This window comes from Culex pipiens, chromosome 2 (assembly GCF_016801865.2).
Source record: "Culex pipiens pallens isolate TS chromosome 2, TS_CPP_V2, whole genome shotgun sequence".
Taxonomy (NCBI): Eukaryota; Metazoa; Arthropoda; class Insecta; order Diptera; family Culicidae; genus Culex; species Culex pipiens.
The window spans coordinates 47,587,541-47,608,772 of NC_068938.1; the positions used below are offsets into that span (position 1 = coordinate 47,587,541).

Here is a 21,232-nt window from a genome sequence, read left to right on the forward strand (position 1 = left end):
ACGTACTTTTGTATGCATTTTCTATTTGTTTAGTTTTGCGAATGAAATACTCGAAATTTTACAAAATAACTGTATTTTAAAAAATACTTAAATTTTCTTAATTTGCAATATGGGTCTCAAACCTTTCTAAATTCATCATGCATGTTAACTGTTTTAGCGTTTTTAAATGAAATACTAAAATTTTCAAAAAAACGCATTTTTCAATTATTTTTATTTGAAATATGGTCATCATACGAATATTGCATGCATTTTTACTGTTCAACAGTATTTTGAAAAAAAAACTGAATGCTCGTTTTTTTTAATTTTCAATATGGGTATTAAACGATTCGAAATTTTAAATGCATTTGTACTGTTTTAGAGTTTGTTTTGCGTTTTGTGTGTTAATTTTGTGTAAATTTAAGTATTTCATTCAAAAAACTAAAACAATGAAAATGCATGCGAAAATACCAGGCATCTGATAGCCATATTGCAAATAATAAAAAGTATATTATTTTCAAAAAATAGATAATCTGTGAAAATTTAAGTATCTAATATAAAAAAAAATCTAAAACGTTGAAAATGCACACAAAATTTCCAGTTTTCTGATACCCAAATTGTAAATTAGAAAAAAAAAGTTTATAATAAAAAAAATTAAATTGGAATATTTGATTTAAAAAAAACTAAGAAAAGAGAAAATGCATGCAAAAGTACGTTTAATACCCATATTAAAAATAATGAAAATATGAATGAATATTTTCTAAAAAAAACACCGCAAAAAAACACAATTTTCTTGATTTTTTTAGTTTTTCATTCGAGAAGCTCTAAAAACAAAGTGAAAAGGCATTCAAAATTTCGCAATGCTTGAAAAAATATGGTATTTTGTGATTTTTTCTAAAAAATATATTCTCTGTAAAGCAATTTAAATTTACCATGATATTGATAAAAGTCATTCTAATTGAATTAGTTATCGTCGAATTATCGAAAAAACTGAAAACATTTAATTTTGATGAAATCATATGATATTCTAACACATTGTAGATAGAAAAAAACAAAGCGAGAAACACGATGGACATCTCGTTTCCTAATTTTCTTTCTTTGTCTCTGAAAATTATGGTTGGATTAAAATCGAAACACTTTGAAAAAAGTTCTAATCTTTTGAAAAAAAAATATATATTTGAAAAAAACGCAAACAAAGAGACGTGTAATGCATTTTGCTAAATTGTTAAACCAATCCACAATTTAAAAAATTGGAGAAAAAAAATTGCTCATTTTCCATTAGAAGTGATTTTCAAGATTGCTTTCTAAGCTATTTTCGAAAATTCATTACTTGGTAAAAAAACCTTCCGGCATGCACTATAGCTCAAAACTTTATCTTTTGTCCTCTGATGGAAAAAATAAGGGTTAAAGTGACATAAATAATAACAAAATAAACTACACGTAACACATCTCTACTTAAGTTTGAAAATCCATGACATTAGTATGAATACTTCTAAACTGCAACCCCAAGTAACATTTTTTTCCAGGAGTTCTACAAGAGCTCTTCAAGATAGCTACAGCATATCAGTTTGGACCGCGGTAGGATAAAACTCTCTTCAAGTACTCTTCCAAACTCCTGAAGAAGTTTTGAAGAGAATTTTATCCTACCGCGGTCCAAACTGCTATGCTGTAGCTATCTTGAAGAGTTCTTGTAGAACTCCTGGAAAAAATGTTACTTGGGAACCAATTATGCAAAAAGGCTTCTTTAAACTAAAGGAATACATTATCAGAGTTTCATTCAAAACAAACATCATTTTTTCTACGTTAAACCAAAACATAATATCTGGGTACGTTGAGGGTTAACACTGCGCACAACGCCCACGTGCAGTGCATCTCACCGCAGCACGAGATGTGCAAAGTGTGAATGAAGTTTTTACTTGCACTAACGACACGCTATATTTCACCTTCCTTTACTGCACCTTTGTGGCGCTTTTAAGAAAGGAGAACTTTCAAGCTCATTCTTCCTAATAATGGAGCAAGTTTCCGCTGAGTTGTTGAATAAAACTGTTTTAAATAACCGACTTTTCAAATCTTACTCAAATACTTTTAAATGCATAAATCTTCACGAATTCAACAGAAAATAAACCCCCGAGCTCTTATCAATCCTCCCCTGAAAGCCCTTCCAACAATACCATCCACCTCCGTGTCGGTGAGGGGGTTATCTGCGATCTGAGGGAGGTGAAATTTATCGCAGTTGAGTTATTGGACCCCCGGGGTGGGTGTAGGAAGATGAAAAACGTTGTGTGAAATTGAGTATCGTAAAGGCAGCCCGCCGCCGTTTACTACCCTGTGAATGAGTCAATTCGCGACAGCCTCCCACGAACACGTCCCACCCATTGCCTCCTCTTCCTCCCCCCTTAAATGGTGTTTATGTTTGGCACATTCCGACAGGTGTGCTGAGCCGTTTGTGATAAAGTGGATTGTGGTGAGTTATGAGCCGTTGGGAGATCACGATTGGTAGGGGTTGCGTAAATTTATGCTTAAGTTGAATTAATATCAATAATCATTTTTGATTTTTTATGCTTTTACGAAGAACAAACTTGAAAAGAACTTATAGAAATTTTTTTCGAGTCACAAAACCGCTATAAAGACGAAAAAAGTTAGACACATGAATAACAATAATGCAGATTTCTTTAAATAAAAAAAAAATCCTCCTTAAACATGCGTTCAATCCTTTCCAAGAAAATTTGTCATTTCCCATCAACTGAACCTCATCAAACAATTTCTCAACAATCCCATTTTAATCACAGCATAGATCTGTTCCCCATTAAAAGCAAACCACCTCCCACTTTCAAATAATCAGAACTCATACTATGTTTCTAACATTCGCAATTGAGTGACGAACACCAACTTTTAATGAACAGCATCACTGGAAGTCTATTTTAAGCCATATGCTTTCACAAACTGTCTATTCCTGGGAGAGAAAAAAAGTTCTACTGCTATTTCTAGGCACTTCCACAATTTGCATGACATTCCGCCCACAGCAAAACCTTCCTCGACTGCAGAGCAAAACAAAAAAAAGTTTTCCAAGATTTCACTACATTAAAAGTGTGTATAGCGCAAGAAGCTCTTCTTCATCGACCGACCGGCCGTATTCATGTTCTTTTTACGGTAAATTATATTCATTAAATCATGGCACATCGCCCAGCTGATGATCGTGCCGGCAACAAAAAAAAGAAAAAAGCATCAGCCGCATGCGAAAGGTAGCGTGAGAGGAAAGAATTTTCCCGCCCACACACGCGCGCTCTTCCACCGTGGTGACCCGTGAGTTGAGAGGATGGAAGAATGCTGTTTTGGGGGGGCGGGAAGAGTTTGAGGACGAACATCCACTTGTGCTTGCACAACGCGGCAGAAGTGGAAGGTACATGGGTGGTTAAAAATATAGAATAAAGTTTTGAATGCCTTTTTCATTTATAAAGTTTAAAATGTTGAATAATTAACCAAACTTATAAAAGATAGATTCAAAATAAGATTAATCAAATGAGAAACCAAACGAATTGCTAATTTTATTAGAAAATTATTGGTTTAAGGGTAATTCTCTCCAAGGTCACGCGAAATCGGATAAAAATGCCCCGATCCCTCTCGATTTGCGTGAAACTTTGTCCTAAGGGATAACTTTGTCCTTGATCTCGATTCCGATCTCCATTTTTCGATATTGCGTGACAGAAGACGCTGTACTATCCCTTCCATTTTTGATCATTTGAATAAATACGTGTTTTTTTAATAATTTTCAGCTTGAAATGGTGATCATATGGAAATTTTGTGTTCGAGGGACTTTTATGTAAAATTGGACTCCCGAATTGATGGCGTACTCAGAATTTTTTGAAAACTTTTTTTTCGTAAAATCGCGATAACTCTTAATAGTTACTAGGCGTACTTACGCCAGCGTGGCGGCTACCGCAAACGGTCCAACCCCGGACAGCAACAGTGATGGTGATTTATTCACCCTCACCGAATTCCTCTCCCTTGCGAGGGACATGTTTACGCGACTCAACACTTGCCGAAACAAGCTGGAGCAGTTCTTCGCGCTGCAAGAGCTGATGGGGAAGTACCTATGCCCTGCATAGGTTCAAGCTCATACACCGTGTTCAAGTCTAAGCCTTCAGTAAAGAACTGAAAACATTTTCTGTGATATAAATTTAAGCTTTCCTATCCTTCTTCTTCTTCCCTAGCAAAAGTAGCAGTTGTTTTAAACAGTTTTTTCTGCTCTCGCTTAATCGATTGAAATGTACTGAACTTATTTCATCCAATGATTGTATCTGAATTATTTTGTAGCTGTAAGTATCTCCAAAACTCTGCATTTTGTAATTAGTTAAGCAAATTGTATTATGTTAAGTACAACAAATAAACATGAATTGAATTGAATTGAATTAATAGTTACTAGCAAACCCCTTATTTTTGTCATTGTCTGCTCTACAACTTTGTAAAATAAAAATACACTTTAACACACCTCTGCAAAGTTTAATACACCTTTACAAAGTTTAAAAAATGAAATTTGAAGAAGAAAAATTGTGTTTTAAAAGAAAAAAATTAGGTTTTTGCAGATTAAATGTCCCAAAAAAATAATAGTCGAGTGACGAAAAATGGCAGAATATTTTAAACTATTTGTGTATATTTTTTTCACTGAAAAATACGTTTTTTCTGAATTCTGTGTACGCGATCGGGCATCAAATTTTACATAAAAGTCTGACTTGACACCAAATTTCTAAACCATCACCATTATGAAATTTTTGCTAATTATTGAAACGAAAAAACGAAGTTGACTTTATAGCTGTCGGCCATCATTGCTAGTACCAACCACTAGTGTATTTCTTTTTATCTACAAGGACTTCGCCACCCTGGGCTCCTAAGTGTATGAAAGTATGGCACGGAGCGACGGCGCCAAATACCCATATTTACACAAAGAATTATTGAAAACACGTCTTTTTAAAATTTTCAAAAATGGAGGGGGTCAAACCGCCAATCCGTCACGAGATATCGATAAATGGAGCTCGGATTCGTGATCAGAGACAACAGTTATTCCTTATGACAAAGTTTCATGAAAATCGAAGGGGCGGAGAATACCCTTAAACCAGTATCAACAGTTATTTTAAAATTAAATAAGCTTAGACAAAAGAAATGTTTTTTGCGCAAAAAACATACTTTTTTTGGTACTGTTCAATCATGATCAAAATGAACAGTTTTCAGGCTAACGCAAGCCAAATTCAATTAAAATTTTGAAGATTTTTGGAAACAAAAATCGGCTTAAAAAATATTTATAACGGCCTAGCTTAAAAATGACAAAAATATTACTTTTGAATAATGCTATCTTTTTTTGCAAAACCTTTTTTTCAAATTCTTAGGTATAATATATTTTGGGAATTCAATTTTAAGTGATAAAAACCCAATAAAAATCGAATTTTTCCCCTGTACCTCACATAAGGAAAGTATGGACAAAGTTTTATCCAATTAAAAATATAAAGCGATTTTTAAGCTAGTTTTAATTTTAGTTTCTGTATAATAGCCGATTCTAACTGCAGACTTTAAAGTAAAAAATATATATTTTCGAAAACTGTGTAATTTTTGTTTGTAACTGTTAAAGAAATTTTGTAATGTAACGCTTTATTTAAAAACTTAAATTTATATTCGAAACATAGCAAAATTTCAATTAGTTTCAATTTTACATTGAAAATCGTCTCCAAAAAATTAAAGGTATTTAAGTACATTTCGATTTTTTTTAGATGAGTCCTAATATCTATATTTAACATGAAAGATAAATTTTGAATAAATTTTAACTGATTGCACTTCAATTATTAGGAAATTCTGAAGCTTTCTCTTTTTTTCTCTTTTTTTCTCTTTTTATAACATTTAGCGACATAAACTTTAATAAATATTTCCTACGGCTTGTGCTGTGTTTTTGATTCAATGATTTTTTTTTAATTTTAAGCAACTGTTAAGTTTTTTGATGTTATACTTTTTGAAAAGTAATCACGATTTCAAACCAGTAGATTTTTTTAAGAAATGGGTTCGCTTTGAAAAATTCAAACTTGGCAAAGAATATCGACTTGTTAATATTCTACAATATCGCTTTCGATTTTGGAAAAGGGCATGTGAGCAGTTCTCTAGGATTTCGGTCATTCGATTTTTTTTGTATTTTTTAATCCGACTGAAACTTTTTTGGTGCCTTCGGTATGCCCAAAGAAGCCATTTTGCATCATTAGTTTGTCCATATAATTTTCCATACAAATTTGGCAGCTGTCCATACAAAAATGATGTATGAAAATTCAAAAATCTGTATCTTTTGAAGAAATTTTTTGATCGATTTGGTGTCTTCGGCAAAGTTGTAGGTATGGATACGGACTACACTGGAAAAAATAATACACGGTAAAAAAAATTTGGTGATTTTTTTATTTAACTTTTTGTCACTAAAACTTGATTTACAAAAAAACACTATTTTTATTTTTTTTTTATTTTTTGATATGTTTTAGAGGACATAAAATGCCAACTTTTCAGAAATTTCCAGGTTGTGCAAAAAATCATTGACCGAGTTATGAATTTTTAATCTATACTGATTTTTTCAAAAAATCGAAATTTTGGTCGTAAAAATTTTTCAACTTCATTTTTCGATGTAAAATCAAATTTGCAATCAAAAAGTACTCTAGTGAAATTTTGATAAAGTGCACCGTTTTCAAGTTATAGCCATATTTAAGTGACTTTTTTGAAAATAGTCGCAGTTTTTCATTTTTTAAAATTAGTGCACATGTTTACCCAGTTTTGAAAAAAATATTTTTGAAAAGCTGAGAAAATTCTCTATATTTTGCTTATTCGGACTTTGTTGATACGACCTTTAGTTGCTGAGATATTGCAATGCAAAGGTATAAAAACAGGAAAATTGATGTTTTCTTAGTCTCACCCAAACAACCCACCATTTTCTATCGTCAATATCTTAGCAACTAATGGTCCGATTTTCAATGTTAATATATGAAACATTTGTGAAATTTACTGATCTTTTCGAAAAAAATATTTTCGGAATTTTCAAATCAAGACTAACATTTCAAAAAGGCCAAACATTCAATATTACGCACTTTTAAAATGTTAGTCTTGATTTGAAAATTTTGAAAATATTTTTTTCGAAAAGATCAGTAAATTTCACAAATGTTTCATATATTAACATTGAAAATCGGACCATTAGTTGCTAAGATATTGACGATAGAAAATGGTGGGTTGTTTGGGTGAGACTAAGAAAACATCAATTTTCCTGTTTTTATACCTTTGCATTGCAATATCTCAGCAACTAAAGGTCGTATCAACAAAGTCCGAATAAGCAAAATATAGAGAATTTTCTCAGCTTTTCAAAAATATTTTTTTCAAAACTGGGTAAACATGTGCACTAATTTTAAAAAATGAAAAACTGCGACTATTTTCAAAAAAGTCACTTAAATATGGCTATAACTTGAAAACGGTGCACTTTATCAAAATTTCACTAGAGTACTTTTTGATTGCAAATTTGATTTTACATCGAAAAATGAAGTTGAAAAATTTTTACGACCAAAATTTCGATTTTTTGAAAAAATCAGTATTGATTAAAAAATTCATAACTCGGTCAATGATTTTTTGCACAACCTGGAAATTTCTGAAAAGTTGGCATTTTATGTCCTCTAAAACATATCAAAAAATAAAAAAAATTAAAAATAGTGTTTTTTTGTAAATCTAGTTTTAGTGACAAAAAGTTAAATAAAAAAATCACCAAATTTTTTTTACCGTGTATTATTTTTTCCAGTGTAGTCCGTATCCATACCTACAACTTTGCCGAAGACACCAAATCGATCAAAAAATTCCTTTAAAAGATACAGATTTTTGAATTTTCATACATCATTTTTGTATGGACAGCTGCCAAATTTGTATGGAAAATTATATGGACAAACTAATGATGCAAAATGGCTTCTTTGGGCATACCGAAGGCACCAAAAAAGTTTCAATCGGATTAAAAAATACAAAAATTAAAATTGAAGAAAAAAGACCGATTTCGTAGAGAATTGCTCATGTTTTAAAAATAAATAAATAGCAAAAAACATACCGAAACTGTTACACTAGTTTAAATAGCAATTAGCAAAAATAATTTTTTTTTTCAGCGCAAGTCTTCAAATGGAAAAGGGCATGTTTTAAAAATAAATAAATAGCAAAAAATATACAAAAACTGTAACACTAGTTAATATAGCAAATTGCAAAAAGAATCTTTTTTTCAGCGCAAGTCTTAAAATGGATTATCATTCCTGGTCAAAACCTACAATTTCGCCGAAGACATCAAAATTATTGGAAAATCCCATCTCAAGATTGCTACAAAATTCCACTTTTTGCTTACCCCTGTTGTATGGAAAACACCAAAATTTTATTGAGACTTGTATTAAGAAACCAATATAGCAAAACGGCTTAAAACAAGTTAAAAATAAATAAATTAAATTCATGAAAAAATGGCAAAAGCTCAAATCAAATTTGAATAATATTGGGTCACAAAATTAGAATTCATTGAAAGTCTCCCCTCAAACTTATAAGAGGATTTGTTTAAAAGAATTGAAGATTGAACATGGATTCTGTGAGCATTCTGAAGACAACCAGTTTCCGGAAAAGAAAAATCTCTGTCAACAACATTTTTTATATGGGTAATTCTTTACCAACTCACACGAAATCGGGAAAAGTTGCCCCGACCCCTCTTCGATTTGCGTGAAACTTTGTCCTAAGGGGTAACTTTTGTCCCTGATCACGAATCCGAGGTCCGTTTTTTGATATCTCGTGACGGAGGGGCGGTACGACCCCTTTCATTTTTGAACATGCGAAAAAAGAGGTGTTTTTCAATAATTTGCAGCCTGAAACGGTGATGAGATAGAAATTTGGTGTCAAATGGACTTTTATGTAAAATTCGACGCCCGATTTGATGGCGTACTCAGAATTCCGAAAAAACTCAGAATTTCATCGAAAAAAACACTTAAAAAAGTTTTAAAAATTCTCCCATTTTCCGTTACTCGACTGTAAAAAAATTTGGAACATGTCATTTTATGGGAAATTTAATGTTCTTTTCGAATCTACATTGACCTAGAAGGGTCATTTTTTCATTTAGAACAAATTTTTTCATTTTAAAATTTCGTGTTTTTTCTAACTTTGCAGGGTTATTTTTTAGAGTGTAACAATGTTCTACAAAGTTGTAGAGTAGACAATTACAAACATTTTGATATATAGACATAAGGGGTTTGCTCATAAACATCACGAGTTATCACGATTGTACGAAAAAAAAGTTTTGAAAAGTTACATTTTGCGTTCTCTTTGTTTCGTCGTCCGTGTCTGTCGCGGGTGACCATGAACGGCCATGATCGATGACGACCAACTTTTTCAAAACTTTTTTTCATCACCGTTTCAGGCTGCAAATTATTGAAAAACACCTCTTTTTCGCATGTTCAAAAATGAAAGGGGTCGTACCGCCCCTCCGTCACGAGATATCAAAAAACGGACCTCGGATTCGTGATCAGGGACAAAAGTTACCCCTTAGGACAAAGTTTCACGCAAATCGAAGAGGGGTCGGGGCAACTGCTGTGTGAGTTGGCGTGAGGTGAGATCAGTTTTCAAAACCAAATTTTCTTAATTTTGTCCATGGATTTTCAGTTAAATAACCCCGAGAAAACTCCCTCTACGCCCATGACAATCCCAGGCATAAAAAAGAAGAGATTCTCCAGAACACCAGAACCATACCAAACCAGCGACCGACCGACCACCCTAAGAGTATTCTGAGCAGAAAAGCAGGCCAACCCGTGAGTTAGCAAAGAAGCAAGCAAAGTGCTGTTTTATCTGGCGGCAGCGGCCTGATTCGGGCACAGGATTCATCAGACCAGCCAACATACACATAGAGACGTTATACTAAAGCAAAGAGCTTTTCACTCTTGTACGAAGGAGGTTGCGGGAGGTTCACGCTTTTCTTCTGCTGCTGCTGCTCTTTTTCCCTGGGAAAAACAACACAAACACCATCAGCAAGGGATGTCGCCTCTGCCGCTGCTGCTATTCTGATTTTCCTCAGGTTTTACGAGCGACGCTCGGAATTTTAATGGACTGCAGTAAAATTTATGTCGGTTAAGACGGAGGACTAGGACAACTCACCGTGATCGACGGTGTGGCAAATTTGGAAATAATTTTGACATTTAAAAAAATACTCAAAACACTTAAACTTCTCAAAAATTGTTAGTTAATAAATAATCAATAGAAAAAAAAATTGACAAATTGAAAAACAAAGAATCAAATCTAAAAATTTAAAATTTGAAAAACACAAAAAGTAAACATAAAATGTGTTCAAAAGGAAATAAATAAACAAAATTAAAAAAGTGTTTTTCTAACCAATAAACACATTTTGCAACACCGCACTTGGGGTAACAAAACTGAAACGTACTAAATTAAACCAAAAAAAAAAACGACCAAAACCGTACCCAAAATCAGCCCTGTTTACCCACAAAGGGCCTTGTTGCATCGCCATCATGACTTGAATGTGTGCTTTTTCGGGTGATGCTTTTCGTGGGAGGGGCTCAGATGTTCAGAGGAACGGGGAGGGGGGGGTCTCCCCGGCTCGATGGCAGGTTCGTGATGCAGATAATAAAATTTTGACGGGGACTAATGCCAAACGTGAGGAAATTTGTGTCGGCTTGTTACGCTCACGAAGTAGAAGGGGCAGCCATTATTTTCTGTTTGCTAGAGGGCGAGAGAGGGTGAAGGAAGGGGGGATCACAACGACGACGTCAGAGAGAGTGATGCTAGTGGAGTGGGTGGGGATGGGAGCTAGAGTGGGTGGTATTTGCAACAAGGTACGTTGTATCTGAGTGGAGCGTTTCAAATTCTAAGTGAGTGGGTTGGATTGGTAAATATTCCAGCGAAATGTACTCAAGGGAGATGTCTAAATTTGGAGGAATTAATCGTCTAAATGGGTTTGCCATTCAAAAACATCGTAAAATTGTAATTATTCTTGGCACGATTGCGACATTTGTCGCAATTTGAGGTATAAAATGCTGTGCTTGATTTATGAGCTAATGTTTTGTAATAAAATTGGTTCGAAAACATTTTGGATTTTTATTCTATGATATGTACACTTGAAGAATAACAAGACAGATTAATAATACATCTGATGCTTTATAGCATTTAAGTATGTTGCTTTTAATCATTTTTGGAATCAATTTAGCAAGCAAGAGCAGAGCAGAGCAAGCTTTTTGTGTAATTTGGAAAACAATCTTCATAAACTAAAAGTTGTAATGCTTTTTTTTTGTGGAACAAACTACACCCAATATTAATTTCGAGCAATCCAAAAGACCTGAAATAGACCCAAAGTAGTTATTGTTGTTTTCAAAGTAAAATATGTCAAAACTTTATGTATTTTAATATTTCAAAATCCATCAAAATCTTGTCCAAGGATTACATCTAAATAAAAACTCCGTGTTCCTGGAAAAAGAGATAAAGTTTTATAGCATTTGAAATTATTTTCATTTTTCTACTCTAACCCTCTCAACTGTATGCTTCGATCAAAATATTTGCCAAAAATATGTTTTTGTCAGTTTTGAATCATTAAAAATCATTAGTAGTAGAACGTTTCAAATTATGTTTTTTTTTAACTCAAGACATCTAAAACTGTAAAGTTATGAAAATCAGCAAAAAGGCAAAAGAAAATGGCGTAAATCATAAACTTAGCATGATGTAGTAGTTTATGCAACGAGTTGCAAAAATAATACGACGAGTGCTGGAAACATCAAGTATTTCAACTAGAATCAAACATTTTTTTTTTTGCAATTTCGAAAAATACCCTTTAACTCTCTACAACCTAACCCCGCCTTTAGACGGGCTTCGATCTAACGATCTAAAAAATCGCCAAAAATCAACTTTCCAACCGATTTTTGATCTTTAAAAAGCATTGGAAAGAAGAACTCTTCAAATTTTAGAAAATTTTAGGGTTGGAAGTTTAACTTGTTTTATGTGACTTTGCCAATGTTTTTAAAAATGTCATTTTTTTAGGGGTCAACTTTGGCTGTGTTTTTTACTAACATTTCCTATATTTAGTAAAAAGAAGTATGCAGTAATTTTTGTAGTGTCCCAAACTATGCCTCTACACATTTTTTTGCAATTTAAATGATGATGGTGCCATTCTATAGCAGAAAATGTGAAAAACATGCAAAAAATTGAAAAAGTGACTGTAAAAACGTGAAAAAATTAGATAGGCAAAATGTAATTATATTAGGTGGTAGAATAGGCCAAATACTACCAAAAACAAACATTAACTAAACAAGATAAATGCAAATTAAAATACTAAAAATAAAACAAGAAAAACATAAAACAAGAGAAGTAAAGTTTTTCGTAGAACAAAAGTTGCTCAAAATGACCTTCTAAACACGGGAAAAATAAATATTTTCGAAAAAAAAATTTGGGCAGTAGAGGGTTAAATGAAATTTTAAGTCGAATGTCCATGTGTTCAGACGCTCACCGTTTCAATCAAAACAATATTTAACAGTATTTCTATTTGATAAAAGTACTGCTGAAAGTTGAATCTTTCAGCCCTAGTATATAATTTTATCCTATTTCGAGAAAAATAGGCCATTTTGTCGTTTGAGAGTGACTGGAAATTTTAGAAATTTCTCGACGGAATTACAAAAAATGCATTAAAAACGTAAATAGAATTAAATAAAACTTAAAACAAGAGAACCAATGTGAATCATAGCACACAAATTGCTCTTGATGATCTTTTGAACAAGGGAAAACATAATAAAGAATAAAAATTCTCAGTTCATGAAAAAAAAAATAATAGAAATTATTTATTTATATTTAAAAATTGAAATATCAAAATAATATTGATACAACTTAAAAATGATATAAGCAGCTAAAGTAGTGGGCATATAACATCGTGTTCTTTATAATTTTTTTGTTGATTTTAAATAATTACATAATTAATGTTACTTAGTCAAGTCAAAAAAAAAATTATACATAATATGTTCATGACGGATGAAGGTCAATTTTTAAGAGCAAGTTTTTCACCAATGTGTAACAGGTCGTATCAAGGTGCTCCGATTTGTTTCCGATTTGAATTCCAACAACTCAAACTTACGTGAAATTTTCCGAGGATTCCGAATATGTCGAAATTGAGACCAAAAAATGCCGTCTTGTTGGCCTACAGGGCAAAAGTAAACGTTGATAAATGTGTGTTAAAGAAAAATCGTAAATCTATGAGAAAAACTGCGATTGGCCAAAAGTTTATAACTGTAGGCTTATAGTCCATGAAATTCCCTAACTTTTGACCTATGGGAGTATGGGTGTTGAAGGCTGTTGCAAAAAGTTATTGAGGTTTTAAAAAAATCCATTTTTAACAGTAATTAGTAAAAGCTATGAGAAAAAGTCGAACTAATCCTGGATGTATATAGCACATATTGAGGGGCTTCAAAAGACCTTTCGAATGCATCTAAGAGAGTTGGAATTGATAAAGTTTTACGGAAATGCGAGCAATTTTAAGATTTTTTTTATGTTTTTTGGACCTTAAACTTTAATGCCCGTTTTACCCCACTTCCCTTTGTCGTAGAGGGCTCATATTTGGCATGAGTTCATCTCATGTATAGACAAACAAACGCTGAAAGTTTCATCCAAATACGACCGAGCAGAATCTACAAATACTGCCTCTTAATTGAATAAAAACTTATAAAACTATACAGAATACCGCAAAATTTAAAAAAATCTGCACTGCGTTAATTATTCACAAAAAAAATATCACAATTGTTCTTTTCCCAACAGAATTTAAAACATTTTATTTTTAATTCCAAATACCTATTTTGAGATATTGGCAAGTTTGGAACTAACAAGGCTTAGTGGTCTAGATCGCAAAATAAAGAGGAAAATGGATTTTCCGAAAAATTGTAAAGTTTTAGAGCATTGGCCACTAGTTACAAATGGGAAGGGGCATCTTTTGGTTTGATTTAAATTTGGGGTTTGTTTACTATTACTATTACTATACTGAATTTGCTCTCAGAATTGAATCGAAGTGTCAAATTAACGATTTTTGTTCATATGTTGGGTTTCTATTTAAAATTATCTTATAAATCCATGAAACTCCTAAAAATTACCAATATTTTGACAATTTTAACACAATTCTGAGGCAAGATTCAGATACAGTGGGTGAAATACAAAGAAAACACATTTAGATTTTTTAAATGTTCTTTAAGCTATTGTGTTTCATATGTTTACAGGTCCATTTAAAAAAACTCTAGATATAGTTGGACAATTTTTGAATTTTGATTGGGTAGTCTTCTACACTTTTCCCTTGAAAATCAGTCATTTTCAAATTAAGATATTTTATGAAAAATATACCTGAGATTTTTTCAGCAATTGTAGCACTAGATCCCTCCTTTCAAATGCAACCTGGCGCAATTTGGCTTGCGCTGCTGTGAGATATTTATAAAACGATCTTGTTTTCCTTTAAATGACGTAGCCAAATTAACTTTTTGTTTTATGAAAAAAAGAGCTTTAAACTTAAAACAACAACTTTAAAACAACTCTAATTTTTACCAAAGCAAAAGTTGCCTTTCCCATTTGCAACAACTCTTCTGATACACCAAAGCTCCAGAATGGCACAACTTCTCGGAAAATCAATTTCCACTTAATTTTGCGATCTGAACCACTGTACATTGTAGGAGAGCAATTCTCTACGAAATCGGTCTTTTTCTTAAATTTTAATTTTGTATTTTTTAATCCGACTGAAACTTTTTTGGTGCCTTCGGTATGCCCAAAGAAGCCATTTTGCATCATTAGTTTGTCCATATAATTTTCCATACAAATTTGGCAGCTGGCCGTACAAAAATGATGTATGAAAATTCAAAAATCTTTATCTTTTGAAGGAATTTTTTGATCGATTTGGTGTCTTCGGCAAAGTTGTAGGTATGGATATGGACTACACTGGAAAAAAATGATACACGGTAAAAAATTTTTTGGTGATTTTTTATTTAACTTTTTGTCACTAAAACTTGATTTGCAAAAAAACACTATTTTTAATTTTTTTATTTTTTGATATGTTTTAGAGGACATTAAATGCTAACTTTTCAGAAATTTCCAGGTTGTGCAAAAAAATGATTGACCGAGTTATGAATTTTTGAATCAATACTGATGTTTTCAAAAAATCGAAAAATTGGTCGCAAAAATTTTCCAACTTCATTTTTCGATGTAAAATCAAATTTGCAATCATAGAGTACTTTAGTTAAATTTTGATAAAGTGCACCGTTTTCAAGTAAAATCCATTTTTAGGTGACTTTTCTGAAAATAGTCGCAGTTTTTCTTTTTTTTAAATTAGTGCACATGTTTGCCCACCTTAAAAAATATATTTTTGAAAAGCTGAGAAAATTCTCTATATTTTGCATTTTTGAACTTTGTTGATACGACCCTTAGTTGCTGAGATATTGCCATGCAAAGGTTAAAAAACAGGAAAATTCATGTTTTCTAAGTCCCACCCAAAAAACACACCATTTTCTAATGTCGATATCTCAGCAACTAATGGTCCGATTTTCAATAATAAAATATGAAACATTCGTAAAATTTTCCGATCTTTTCGAAAAAAAATATTTTCAAAATTTTTAAACCAAGACTAACATTTTAAAAGGGCGTAATATTGAATGTTTGGCCCTTTTGAAATGTTAGACCTGGTTTAAAAATTTAGAAAATATTTTTTTCGAAAAGATCGGAAAATTTCACGAATGTTTCATATTTTATTATTGAAAATCGGACCATTAGTTGCTGAGATATCGACATTAGAAAATGGTTAACTGTTTGGGTGAGACTTAGAAAACATCAATTTTCCTGTTTTTAACCTTTGCATGGCAATATCTCAGCAACTAAGGGTCGTATCAAAAAAAAAACGAAGTTGACTTTATAGCTGTCGGCCACCATTGCTAGTACCAACCACTAGTGTCTTCCTTTTATCTACAAGGACTTCGCCGCCCTGGGCTCCTAAGTGTATGAAAGTATGGCACGGAGCGACGGCGCCGAATACCCATATTTACACAAAGAATTTTAGAGCGCCCGACGCGGGATTCGAACCGACGACCTCTGGGTTGTGAGTCCAGTGCGCGGTCCGATTGATCCACACGGGCGGGGCGTATCAACAAAGTTCAAAAATGCAAAATATAGAGAATTTTCTCAGCTTTTCAAAAATATATTTTTTAAGGTGGGCAAACATGTGCACTAATTTAAAAAAAAATGAAAAACTTCGACTATTTTCAAAAGAGTCACCTTAAAAATGGATTTTACTTGAAAACGGTGCATTTTATCAAAATTTCACTAAAGTACTTTTTGATTGCAAATTTGATTTTACATCGAAAAATGAAGTTGAAAAATTTTTGCGACCAATTTTTCGATTTTTTGAAAAAATCAGTATTGATTCAAAAATTCATAACTCGCTCAAAGATTTTTTGCACAAATTTCTGAAAAGTTGGCATTTGATGTCCTCTAAAACATATCAAAAAATAAAAAAAATAAAAATAGTGTTTTTTTTGCAAATCAAGTTTTAGTGACAAAAAGTTAAATAAAAAATCACCAAAATTTTTTTTACCGTGTATCATTTTTTCCAGTGTAGTCCATATCCATACCTACAACTTTGCCGAAGACACCAAATCGATCAAAAAATCCTTCAAAAGATACAGATTTTTGAATTTTCATACATCATTTTTGTATGGTTAGCTGCCAAATTTGTATGGAAAATTATATGGACAAACTAATGATGCAAAATGGCTTCTTTGGGCATACCGAAGGCACCAAAAAAGTTTCAGTCGGATTAAAAAATACAAAAAAAATCGAATGACCGAAATCTGAGAGAACTGCTCAGGAATAAAAGTTGTAAATGGTTTACTAACGATTTTAAAAAGTTTTTGTTTCAGCGGAAATAAAAAAACAGCATTAATTAAACTGTTATTCGTTCGATGAAATCTCTCGTTTATTTTTATGTTTTTGAAAAGAGAGACTTTCGACTACTTTCAACAAATTAAAAAAACATGAATCCTTAGCAATGACCTCATAATTGAAACCCTTCACATTTTCTACACCCACACTCACTCAAAAGATAACATTCAAAAACCTCCCCCCAAAAATAACGTCATCACTAACCTTAACCATTATTTTTTTCCATCTCGAGGGAGAGCCAGCTCGAAGATTTGTTTGAATTGATTCTCAAAAATAACAATCTGCTCTGCTGCTGGTCGTTTCAACACGTATATCAAAAATGAAGCATATTATTCCGGAGCAGACGAAAAATCAGAGGGAGGATCCAAACGGTTTACTTAGCAAAAAGGTCAAACCCTGGGGATGGTATGATACCGGTAGGAGTGCCTTTTGCTCGAAGAATCAGTGCGGAATCGGTTTGCGAATGAAAAAAAAATGTGGGTAAAAGAATACGACGACCATTTGTTGCCCGGGATTAAAAAGGGTTCAACATTTTCGAAAGGATGCCGGGTTTGACCGGGTATCGATGAATGATGACTGAGGAAAATGGAAAGGAAAATATTAAAAGGATTCGATTGGATCTGAGGGGTGCTCCTCGGGGAGAAACACTTCAAGTTGATCGAAAATCGGTTGGTCAAGTTGGATTTTTTTAAATAACCTTATCAGTTTCAAACTAGAACCATAATTTGAAGCTACTAACGTACCTTACTGAAGTTCGTAACGTTCTACTTTAACAATGCAATTACAAACCTTCTAGCTCGTTTGGATGAATCCACTCCTGCAAACAAATACAAACACTCACACATGTGGAAGGTGTCCCAAGTACACACGCTACCCGTCCTCGTGTTGATTGGGTCATGTAGGGTTTAATCAAGCAAAATTGTCCCCATTTTCCGCCACACACCTTTGCGAGCTGCGGTTTTGCCATGACTTCCAGTTAGCTGGGAGCACTGCTCCAGTGCTGCACGTTTGTCCTGTGTTTCCCCGGGAACTGTAAACACTTTGATAAAACATATGGGATTTTGAAAATCATTTTAAAAATTGTAATGTTTTTTTGATTTATAGTTTTGTGTTGATATTTTGATTTCATTTTTAAACAAGGACAAAATAATTTGATTTCTAAAACACGCTTTCCTTAGTGCACATACACACTTGCTCAAAAAGCTTTCATCTGTAATGTGTGTTTGTGTGGAAAATGACAAAAGGGACGAAGTTTTCTCGTTCTGGAATTCACCGTGTTGGATCCTGCGAAAAGCCTGGCCGGGAGAACAAATACACACACTTCCACTTACACTCACAAACAAGGACCCACATATGATGGGTAATTGGAAAACGGGTCAATTAGGAAGTTTTTCATCCGGAGAAGACGACCCACTCAGTCTGGATACGGTACGGGATGGAAGTTCGCTCGAATAAACTTGCGAAAATAATTACACCGGATGGGGTGCCATTAAAAAGTTTGTGCGGCACACTGTGAAGCTGGATATCATTTCGAATGAAGGTAGACGAAAACAAAGTGGGGGTGGTGGTTACTGAGAAAATCATCACAACCTTTCATCTTACATTTCCAAGATGAGACGAAACAGTTCCAATTTGTACGCTTGATTTGATTCTTGCTATTTTGGGTAGAACGAGGAAAACTCTGAACAAATATTCATAGCTTTTAAGTAGAATTCTTTTGCACAACCAATCAATTAACATTGAAATGGATTTCGCATGAACCCGATCAATCATGCGAACTTATGAATACTGTAAGGTTTCGAGAATTTCCTTCCCACATACAAAAAAACCAAGCAATTCTGATAAAAATCAGAAAATATAAAAAAATTGTAAACTTTCAAAAATCTGATAAAAATTAGATAAATTACTTATTAGTTCATAGATCAAAAACATAAAAATCGGCAGTTAAAAAAAGAAAAGTGAATATAATAACTTATTAAAAGATGAATGAGGACTTTTCAAAAAATATGAAAAGTACTTGTGACACTTTAATTGAAAAAAATAAATTGATTTTTATAACTCCTGTTCCAAATCCTGTTCTAATATTTGCCTATTCCAAATCTGTGAAAAGGTCGAATTGAAAAAAAGTCAAATGCCGATTTTGAAAAAATATTTTAGTTTTAAACATTTTATTTTTAATTTTAAACTTTCTTATTCGTTAAAAAAGCGATTACAATTTTTTTTTCGTGAACAATCAACCAAATTTAATACTATAAAAAAAATATGCGGTAACATTATCGCGAACTGTTTTAGAAAAAAAATATTAAAGCTTCCAACTGTTCAAATTTTCTATGAATTAATCGAAAACATCTAGAAACCATTTTTTATAAAAAAAAATAAAAAAAGAATTTAAATCTCCTGATCCAAAAACCTACCTTGTTATTAAATCTATTTTTGAAATGGTATCACATTTCTGGAGTAAATTTTTATGAAATAAAAAAAATGATTTTAAAAATATTTTAAGAGTATCCCAAAACACCGTGATGATTTCGAGAGGTTTTTTTCTGGAACAATGTTTTCATTAATCGAAAAAATCCCAAAAATCGTTTAGAACTCACCGTCAGCGATTTTGGCGTTTTTCATAGAACATATTGTAGTTTGTTCTAAAACATTCAAAAATAGTTAGGGATCCCACAAATAATGGGCTGTATTCATATTGATCCAGGAAGTCGTCATTTTTCATGTCAAAGTTTTTAAAAAAACGTGCATGAATTTATCTCCAAAACCAAAATGAAAAATACACCCCAACCAATACCTAATTTCTGAACATTTTTGCTTTTTAAATAATTAAAAAAAATTAATTTTAAAAAACGGTGAATTTTCAAAATTCCATATTAATCCTCAATTTTTTCACTCACATGACTGTTCCAGCTACTGTCAGTATGTTTTTTATCAATCCTTTTGCACTGTTTAATTAAAACAGTTGACATTTAAAATTTATACGAAACGAAATGGTTGAATATTTTAACAAAGTAGTTATGTTTTAAATACAATAATTGAAATAAAGTTTTGGTTGTTTTCGACGCAAATCATAAAAGATACTAATCTCGTTTGGAAGAGTTTCTAGAAAGGTATGCTCACCTCAATCTATTTTTTTACATTATTTGTTATGTACAATTTTATTCAACTCTACACATTTTCGTCACATTCTGACTTGGGATGATGTCCCCACAGAGATCACGCTTAAGATAAAAAGTACTTCAGAAACATTTTCAAACTTCAAATTTTGTTTCAGGTGCTGCAAGTCAACCAATGATCAAAAAAAAATTTTCCTTTCTTTTTGAATAATTAAAATTTTTTACTAATAGTAATTTGTTTGTGACCAAATCTAATTTTGATGCTTGTGATAACATAATCAATATTCTAAAACTTTGTCGTAACCAGTGAATGAACAGTGTAAACCGTGTTGATGATGACCTTATGTGATGAATGAAGCAACTTTCAGTAACAAAATTTTATTAAAATATAAATTCTCAATAAAAAATTATTATATCATTTAAAAAATGCTCATAGACCAGTCATAATTCAAATAAATGACTGCAATATCTGTCGATTTAGCAAATCGCCAACTTTAAATAAACGCAAACACAAATAATCATTCCCATCGCTGTCACGTACACTGATCCAATTTAACCCACTAAAATATCGAGCACCGAGCGGTGAACTGATAATCACGTAATAATAATCAAAGTAACATTAGCACACCCATTTCGAGTGGGAGGTTCCAGCCTTCCCCCCAACCCCATAATTTTCCCAAAAGTAAGGCAATTCAAAATTACACCTTTTTCGGCTTCGTCCAATTTCCACCGCGCACGGAGTGGAAAAGGGAGCGTTCTTTTATTACGTAACGCAGTAGGGGGGAGGGGGGGTGTGTGTAGGCCGTGTTACGCTCCATACAATTTTTTTAAAATTTGTATGGAAATTTTGTTACGATGGGGGGGAGGGAGTCTAAAAATCCGGTTTTTAGCGTTACGTAATAAAAGAAAGCTCCCAAAGCACCACCGCAATAACGCTCAGCATCGCGCATTAGCATACCGAAAAAAAGCTTTGCGACGACGTGCAATGACAAACTTTTCCTCTTTACGACATCTCGGCAAATCACGCGAAAATCGCGCTCCCCATCTACCTCCACCTCCGTCAGTCGTGACGGTTTCGATTTTCCCGCCCAAATTTTCCTCACCTTTTCCTCAAAAGGGAAACCGGAGTGCAAAAAAGACAACCGCAGTGCAATCAAGAGAGGGGTTTTCTTTCGGAG

The 21,232-nt window shown here is 32.8% G+C and overlaps 2 protein-coding genes across 2 annotated transcripts in view; both read left to right on the forward strand.

Annotated features, from left to right (window-relative positions):
• Positions 1-21,232, forward strand: part of LOC120422499 (serine protease filzig) — a 112,072-nt gene that overhangs the window by 77,347 nt on the left and 13,493 nt on the right. The gene's annotated exons all lie outside the window — the stretch shown is intronic.
• The window catches only part of LOC120422500 (prohormone-3), a 147,348-nt gene continuing 129,296 nt past the window's right edge, over positions 3,181-21,232 (forward strand). The window contains exon 1 of the mRNA XM_052708698.1: positions 3,181-3,187. The gene's annotated coding sequence lies outside the window, so the exon portion shown is untranslated. The remainder of the gene's footprint in view (positions 3,188-21,232) is intronic.